We start from the raw sequence: 8,647 nt of genomic DNA on the forward strand, positions 1-8,647 counted from the left end.
CATGTTTTTTTTTTTTTTTTTTTTTTTGTTTCTTGAAGTTGTTGCTGACTTAACTATGGCTGCTGAATTTCTCTTTGGCTTCTTTTTAGCCCTAAACTATGATTTTCTTTTATTGAGTAAAGTGCTCTTTAACTCTGGTGCTGAGCATTATTTGGGTATTTCCAATCAGATAATGTTGATTTCCAAAGTTTTCCCCACTCTAGGATGGAGAGAAATAATGTAGGTATTTTACCATATAACAAGGGAACGATATATATAAAAAATAAGATATATATCCTGTAACAAATCATGGATATGGAATAGATCATATCATGAATCCGATGCCTGGACTTTGGGGACCTTCCATCCGCTTCCAGCATTTGGGTAATGTCATTTATGTCAGATTAACCCATTAGTTCATTAAAGTCTTAGAAAGAGCAAGGTCTGACACTGGAAAGATTTCAGTGAATTCACAGAGTGGGAAGAAATGTGCTCTGGAGGAGAGTCCCTGGAGTGTCACTGTTCCCTCAGCAAGCAGTGGGGACTCTGGAGCACTGTGAGGTCCCTACTCATCAGACACACAGGAAGAAGATGCCAGCAAAATTCCCAACATCCTCTTCACAAGTTCTTGTCACTTGCCAGGATGCTGTCAAGCCGGTAGTGATGCTCCCAAGAGTTCATTCAAGCTCTGAGCCTTTTATGGCGAATGCTGACCATAGGCAGAACATGGCTTTGATGGAGGGAGCTAGCCACGGAAGGCAAATAGACTTCCTCCCTCTTTGACCTGAAGTTAGATTTAAAAAATAAATAAATAAACAAGTACTTCTTCAAACCCTAGTGGAAGACAATGCCATGAAATTCTCATGAAAATTTAATACTATTTCTGCTGCTTATCATAATGTAAGAGACCTAAGAAGAAGAAAAAATGCACTGCCAAAAGTAAGCTTATGGCACATAAAGAGAGCCCAACCTTCCTTGTCTTTTTGCAAGCATCGTCTGTCATAAAACATATCGGCACTAACGCAGGTTTATTTCAGCCCCTGGAAAACAGACTATTATAATAAGACACACTCTGCAGTCACATCACTTATTCTTTTCAACTGCATGGAATACTTTCAAAGAGAGAGAGGGAAGAAGTTGTCAAACCTGGAAGGTTGTAGATTTGGATTTAAGATAAACAAATAGATAAAAGGACCCAAGCCTTTTTCATATCTCATTGAGTGTGTGTATGAATTGAGGGCTGAGATGACCTCTGGAAACACCCTATATAATTTTGTCCAGGATGTTTCATTTTTTTTTCAAGTCAATGCAGCAAAAAATTGCTGATGATGATTGATCTATATAGAAGACCTCATTTGGAGCAATTGATATCATTCGAGTAGAATTTCCAGATCTCACACATTCGACACAGCTTGATGCCCTGGACACAGAGCGCCATTAGGCTTGGTGGTGAGTGGAAGGTCCAAGGAGACCTTAGCACAGCCAGGCCTGGGGTATTCCATGGTAATTACAGCGTACCCAGCTGTTTAAGCCAGAATTGCAAAGTAACATGTGGGCTGTGTTTTACCTGGAAAGAGGGGGGGGGGCGTGTTGTTAAGTTACACCTGGTGAAAATCGTTACAGGAGAGAGAAAGAGAGTGCTTAAATTAAGACACGAAATGGTGCTTTAAAAAAAAAAAAAAAAGACAGTCAGGAAGAGAAACTTCCCCCTGTTGCCATCCAACTATTATAGCAGCTGAAACATGTTCATAACCAACACTGAGGAGGGATTTAAAGAAAACCAAGGGGGAAAGATCATTATTTTAAGTGAAACATTGTGATGATGGTTGCTTGGATGTCATTTCCTTGGGTTCTGCTGATGGGAAAGTAAAGCTGATACTATTAAAATCAAAGCTTGGAAGGAAAAGACTGATTGATAAGTTGTTTGTGTTTCCGTCCATCCATTGTGACAGTGTGTGCCTGCGTGTGTGCATGCATGTGTGTCGCATGCCCTGGCATGGAGCATGTTTGGGTGGGTGGGAGCTGGCTTGGGCTGGACTGGGCTGGCTACCTTGCAGCTGGCTGCTAATCTGGAGTGAATTCGCCCTGCCAGGCAGTCAGGCAGGCAGGCAGGAGGTCCACCCTGGCAGAGGACTCAGTGTAAGACTGTTCTTTCTCAATTCTCCCCCCAGACACACCATCCTGAGAAGCCACTTTTTCCTACCACAGGAAGCCCAAGAGAACACTATAGCTAGCAGTCTGACAGCCAAACTGAACCCTGGCCTTTTGTATCCTGCCAGGTTTGAAAAGCTGGACATCACCCCTAAAAGTGCCCAGAAGATCAAGCCGGTGCTTGAGCGGTGGATGGCTGAGGCTGAGGCCCGCCATCGAGCAGGTATGCAGAACCTGACCGAGTTTATCGGGAGTGAACCATCCAAAAAGCGCAAGCGGCGCACCTCCTTCACCCCCCAGGCCCTTGAGATCCTCAATGCCCACTTTGAGAAGAACACACACCCCTCTGGGCAGGAAATGACCGAAATTGCCGAGAAGCTGAACTATGATCGGGAAGTAGTTAGGGTTTGGTTCTGCAATAAGAGGCAGGCCCTGAAGAACACAATTAAACGCTTAAAACAGCATGAGCCGGCCACAGCAGTCCCTCTGGAGCCCCTAACAGACTCTCTAGAAGACAACTCCTAAAGAGATGACCACCCATTTTTCAGGAGGAACAAAATGGCATCCTTAGAATTACACCAAAAAAGAAAGAAGAAGGAAAAGAAGAAAAGGAAGAAGAAGAAGAAGAAGAAGAAGAAGAAGAAGAAGAAGAAGAAGAAGAAGAAGAAGAAGAAGAAGAAGAAGAAAGAAGGAGAAGAAGAAATTTTTAAACAACCCCAGGCATTATCACACTATATGTAAAGGAGTAAGAAAACTACTACCCAGAGGACAGAATGGTTTATAATGTACATCAGTTTTCCAAAAAGGAAAAAAAAATAGTATTTGTTTTGGTTTGTTTATTTGCAGATTTCTAAATAAGGAATAACACCACATGGAAAGGTGTGAGGTAAAGGCATTACCTCATGCATCTGGCTCCCCAAAGCCTGTTTGTTTGTTTTTTTTTAAAGCAAACCAAATGATAACCACATACTTTTTTTCTGTAGATGATGAAAATATTTAAAAAAAAGAAAAACTAAACCCAAAAACAAAAACCAACCACACCACTACAAACTTGTCTCTGTTCAAAGTGAATACAAGCCTGCCACCTGGAGGAGCGGCTGCGCCCCGTCAGGGACTGCGTACTGATTCACTCCAAAACCTATTAACCAAAGTCAGACACACGGCACTGCAAACCCCATCCACCCTTCGCTGCGTGTATAATTGTGTTGGCGCATTCTTCCATCTGTACTCATGGAAGCCTGATTTCTCCCACCTTTCCCACTCTGCCAGCTTGGTGGGGGCCTCTCTTGAAGCCATCCTGTGAGGCTCCCTCTTGATTCATCTTGGGGGGTGGAGGGGGAGCCCGGAAGGGGAGGAAAGGGGAACTTCTTCCTTTTTCTGGCTTTTGGGGGTTTTGTTTGTTTGTTTTAGGGGGCATTTTGGATCGTGTGCCAAATCATTCATTGTTTTCTTCTCACTATGACTTGTGGGTTTGAGAAAAGAAAGTGGAGCCTGCATTTCCCCTGCCTTCCCCTATTTCTCCATCTCCCTCTCTCGGGGCTCCTGGAAGGGCACAAACATGGGAGAAACAGCGTCTTTTTTACTTAGATCCTACTGAAATGCAGGAGAGACTCCAAATTAAGTAGAGCTGTGCTCGATGAACTGTCAACACTGGTATTCGGCTGTAATTGTGCTCACTGTCCACACCAAGCTTGGGATTTTTCTGTCTGTTGGCCACGTACATGGAGAGCTGACCAAAACTAATTTTGTAATATAAACATAAGCTGCACATGTGGTTCAATACTTACATCTATGTTATGCTTCTGTGCAAAGCAATTTCTCTCAGAAGTCTGATAGCCAAAGAAATGTCTCAAGGTTTCAGTCCAAATACACACAGGCATGTACACACCCATAAGCACCCACACAAAGAAACAGGCAACAAAAAAATGCTAGCAAGTAGATCGTCAAGGGCCGTAGGGTACTCTACTAATCTCACATTTTCTGCTGCTTCTTTCATCTGAAAGCAACGGCCAAGATTTTTCTTTTTTTCAGGGAAGCAGTCTTTCTTGGGATGCATAAATGGAGCCCAAAAAACAAAAATGACAGGGAAATTTAAACCACTGGAATTGGGGAGAGGGCTGGGTTCTTGAACAGAAAGTGAGTTTTCACAGTGAAGTGTCTCCATTAATGAAAAAATCTCCATTAATGAAAAATCTATAGAAGTAGCTCATATGAGATACAGAATAGCTTTCATTGTTAGAACTAGAAGATAAGTTCATTTTAAATAAACAACTTCGCTAAGGCATAGGGGACCATGGTACCCTATGAAGCCCAAAGAATATTCTGAGAATGGCTGGCTAGGTGAACACTTGGAATTGTAGCTGATGCTGTCACCCAGGTAGAGACAGGAGACATTCTGTCAAAGGAGCAGGCAAAAGAGAACCATCAATTTGCCTATCATCAAAATGTCAATATTGATGCATCAGTAATTAATAATACTATTCATGCACTATCTAGAGGCAAATCATGATCAAGAAAAGAGAAAATTCCACCTTGACCTTCCCCACTGAAATTTCACTTCCTGGGGCCCCTAATCCACCCCTCCCCAAGGAGTTCTACTTGCTTCTTCTCTTGGTTCCTTGGTTGTTTGGGTAACTCAGACCATATATTTGTCTTCTCAAAAGATTCATGTAGCCAAACGCCAGTGGTTCATGCCTGTAATTCTAGTTACTCAGGAGGCTCAGATCTGAGGATCAGGATTCAAAGCCAGCCTGGGCAAAAAACTGTGACACTCTTATCTCCAACTGGTAGAATGCTAGCCTTGAGCACCAAAGTTCAGGAACAGTGCCCAACCCCAGAGTTCAAGCCCCAGGACCAGCCCAAAACAAAACAAAAAAAAAGATTCATGCAGCAATCAGGTCACTGTAAACAAGGAAATTTGTAATAATACCAGTAACCCTGGAAATGGGACTGGTCTCAAAGAAAGATGTTTTGTCTCACCTGGCTGATGCCAATTGGACCACAACTATCAATGCCAAAAATATCATTTTTGCCACCACAAAACCTGTATAAAACCTATACCCCAGGACCCCCCAAACTTTATTGATCAAACTTAATCAATGTTATTGATCAAACCCCCAAACTTTATTTGTATTCTCCTAGGACCTGCTCCAAATTCTATCAAGAAAAGCTCCCCTAAGAAGAGAAATTAACAAGGTAACATATGATAGATGCTAAATGATTAACTATGTACCAGCAGTGGTCACAAAAGGCCTGTTCAGCTCTGAGGTCTATATTTGGGAGGTGAAAATGTGAAATAAAAGCAGACATCCCAAGTAGAATGAAAAAATGTATTCATCCCGCAGTCATGAAACCATTCATGTGCAGTGATTTTTTTTATAGTTTTCTAATTTTGTATTGTTTTATAAATTATTTATAAAGTGTTGTAATGCTTCTTATATTAATTTTTTACAGATAAAATTTTTTGCTACAAGGCCTAAAAAGGTGCCTAAACAGATTCTTAGGAATATAAATTATACAGTATAACACATAAGTCTTTGAGCCCACACCTATTGCTGAATTTTATTATGAATTTTTCTCATTTCCTCTTGTAAACAACTTTCCTATGCCAATAACATTTATGCGTCCTTTACGTTTCCATGAACTGAAGGTTTAGGTTGCCACCAACAACAAAATAATAATAATAATAAAAGCCACTTTGGCCATATGTGATTGTATTTCAAGCTTTAAAATCTCATACATTATTTTCATCTTCATTTCCTTCAGTATTTGATGAGAAAAATGACAATGGATACTGTGTTTCACATTGTGGGGTTTTGTTTTTATTTTCTCTCAACCAAAAAGAAATATTTTGAACAGTTCAAGATTTCACTTGCATTTGCAAGTTTGGGTTTCTTTATGTTGTAATCACATGGTTACACACTCAGACACACACACATACACACACACACACACACACACAGCATCACAAAGAAAGAACAAAAAAAGTAAAAGGAGCTAGGGGAAAAATACAAAAAAAAACAAAAACAAAACAAAAAAACAATACAAGTAGAGGTGTATCAAAGAACTCAAGCTATAACCAAAAAGAAATCATAAATTGCCTTTGCTCGTCTTCTTTATGCTGGACCAAAGCTCAGTATTTGTAGGTATATGCACATTGTGTAGGTATGGCTAAATGTTGCTGACAATCTTGCAATACTAAACTGTTCCTATTTTAAGAAAGAAAATTAACAAAAATACAAACTGTTCATCAATGTTTTTACCTCAACACTCTACTTGTACCCAGTTAATGACCAAGCTTAAAAAAAATGGAGGAAAAAAAGGAAATTGATTTTCATTTCCATGTTTGACTGTAAAATCTGTTTGGATAACATTTTGTAATGAGCTTTTTGTCGTGTGACTTGCTTATCTTCAACTTGAAATTATGTGAGGCACATTTGTTCATTTGTTGTTAAGAAAGTGATCCTTTTTTAAATTTTTTGATTATTTTAATATTTTACTTGTTTGTCCTTTGAGCTGTGATCTAAATTGGTCACCAGGATCACTGAGCAGCCTGCTCCTCCGTGCCCTGAGCAGGCAGTTGGAGGGGGGGAGGGGCAGGAACACAGACTGGGTTGTTCTGGAAAAATCATCATGATGAGACATTGACACGAGAGACTCGTGACCAAAAAGCCAAACTGGATATTTAAAAGCTCCTTACTTGCTCTGACATTGAAACCAAAGCTGATTTATCTGCACAGGTTGCTTAATGTTTAAAAAAAAAAACTGTACTTAATCTAGAGCAATATCTGTATGGTCGGTAAAGCTGCACTTTGTGTATTTCTTAACAGCTTCAGATCTGTCACTTTTAATTTGTACCATAAAAAAATAAAGAATTGTTTGACATGAGCTTCTAGGCGAAATGTTGCTTGCACTGAGATGTCACTTTCATTGTAAGCGTTTGTATGAGCACTGACAACCCCAAATATGAAGAAATGGAAAGGGTTCAAGACAAACTGATGAATCCCATGACTAATTCTGCAAATGAAATGGCATATTCATTAGGACTCCCTTGGTTACAGGTGATAGAAATCCAGCTCATACTTGCCTAAATGCCAAGATGCTGTATTGTGGGACCTACTGGGAAGGCTCTCTTGAACACTAAGCACAGCTGCAGGCACAGCTGCAGGCAGTGGCTTCAGGAATGTCACCAACCTGTCCCCCTGGGCTGCCTTCACAGACAGACTCTAACCATTGACCCAGAGCTTTGAGCCACGCACCGGTGGGCTAGACTAAGCAGCGAGAACACTCCCATCCACTCTTGCATGTCAGAGGCATTCCTGTCTGTGGTCTGGACATTGGGTTTTGTGGTGATACCACCAGAATAAAAGAGAACTCTCCCAAAGAGCCAGAAAACAGACGGGGCATGGAAGATGATGGAGCCCAGAAAGGCCATAACCTGCTACTCACAGAACCTGGTGTTGCCAAGAGCTCTTCCAGGAAACAATGTCATGCTCCTTCTAAGCAGTGTCTATACTTCTATGTTCTGCAGATTCTAGAATAGGCTCCTGCTTGAAGATTAATACAGGTATAAGCAATGTACCAGCTGTTAAGTAAGTCACTAATTAATTTGTTAATTTAAAAGGAAGGTAGGAAAGGCTGGGCGCTGGTGGCTCACGCCTGTAATCCTAGCTACTCAGAAGGCTGAGATCTGAGGACCATGATTCAAAGCCAGCCTGGGCAGGAAAGTCCGTGAGACTCTTATCTCCAATAAACCACTAGAAAAACTGCAAGTGGCATTGTGGCTCAAGCGGTAGAGCGCTCGCCTTGAGCTGAAGAGTGCAGGGACAGTACCCAAGCCCACAGTTCAAGCCCCACAATCAAAAAAAAAAGTTATAATATTCAGAAACACATTCTCCATACTTTCAGTAACGTTCAGTCAACCATTTCTTACCCTACATGGAGTTATATGGATCAGCTTCATCTTTTGACTGACAGTAAGTGTTTTGGGGCAGGCAACAGAACAAAAAATCTGAGTGCTATGAATTAGAGATGGGCAAACAAATTAGCCAAGAAGGTGCAAAACTGATCAGACTAACTTTAAGAAAAACAAAAAATATATCAATGCCTCCACACCCAGTGGTGGGGGAACAAACTAAAAAAAGCCTTTTGGGTGTGTGTGTGTGTGTGTGTGTGTGTGTGTGTGTGTGTGTGTGTTGATACTGGGGTTTGAACTCAGGGCTTAGGCACTATCTCTGGACAATTTTTGTTCAAGGCTAATATACTACTACTTGAGCCACAGCTTTACTTCCTGCTTTTTGTGTTTAATTGGAGCCAATAGTCTCACAGACTTTTCCTGTCCAGGCTGGCTTCAAACTGTGATCCTTAAATCTTAGCCTCCTGTGTAGGTAGGATTACAGGCATGAGCAGTGCTTGGCAAGAAATACATTTTTTTTTAATTTTATTTTATTTTATTTGTGAACATACTGTACAGAGGGGTTACAATTGCATGGGCAGGATAATGCGTACATTTCTTACC

The 8,647-nt window shown here is 41.0% G+C and overlaps 1 protein-coding gene across 2 annotated transcripts in view; it reads left to right on the top strand.

Annotated features, from left to right (window-relative positions):
- The window catches only part of Pou6f2 (POU class 6 homeobox 2), a 339,941-nt gene that overhangs the window by 316,155 nt on the left and 15,139 nt on the right, over positions 1-8,647 (top strand). The window lies entirely within an intron of this gene.

The sequence above is a fragment of the Dipodomys ordii genome, unplaced genomic scaffold, assembly GCF_000151885.1.
Source record: "Dipodomys ordii isolate 6190 unplaced genomic scaffold, Dord_2.0 Scaffold161, whole genome shotgun sequence".
Classification (NCBI taxonomy): Eukaryota; Metazoa; Chordata; class Mammalia; order Rodentia; family Heteromyidae; genus Dipodomys; species Dipodomys ordii.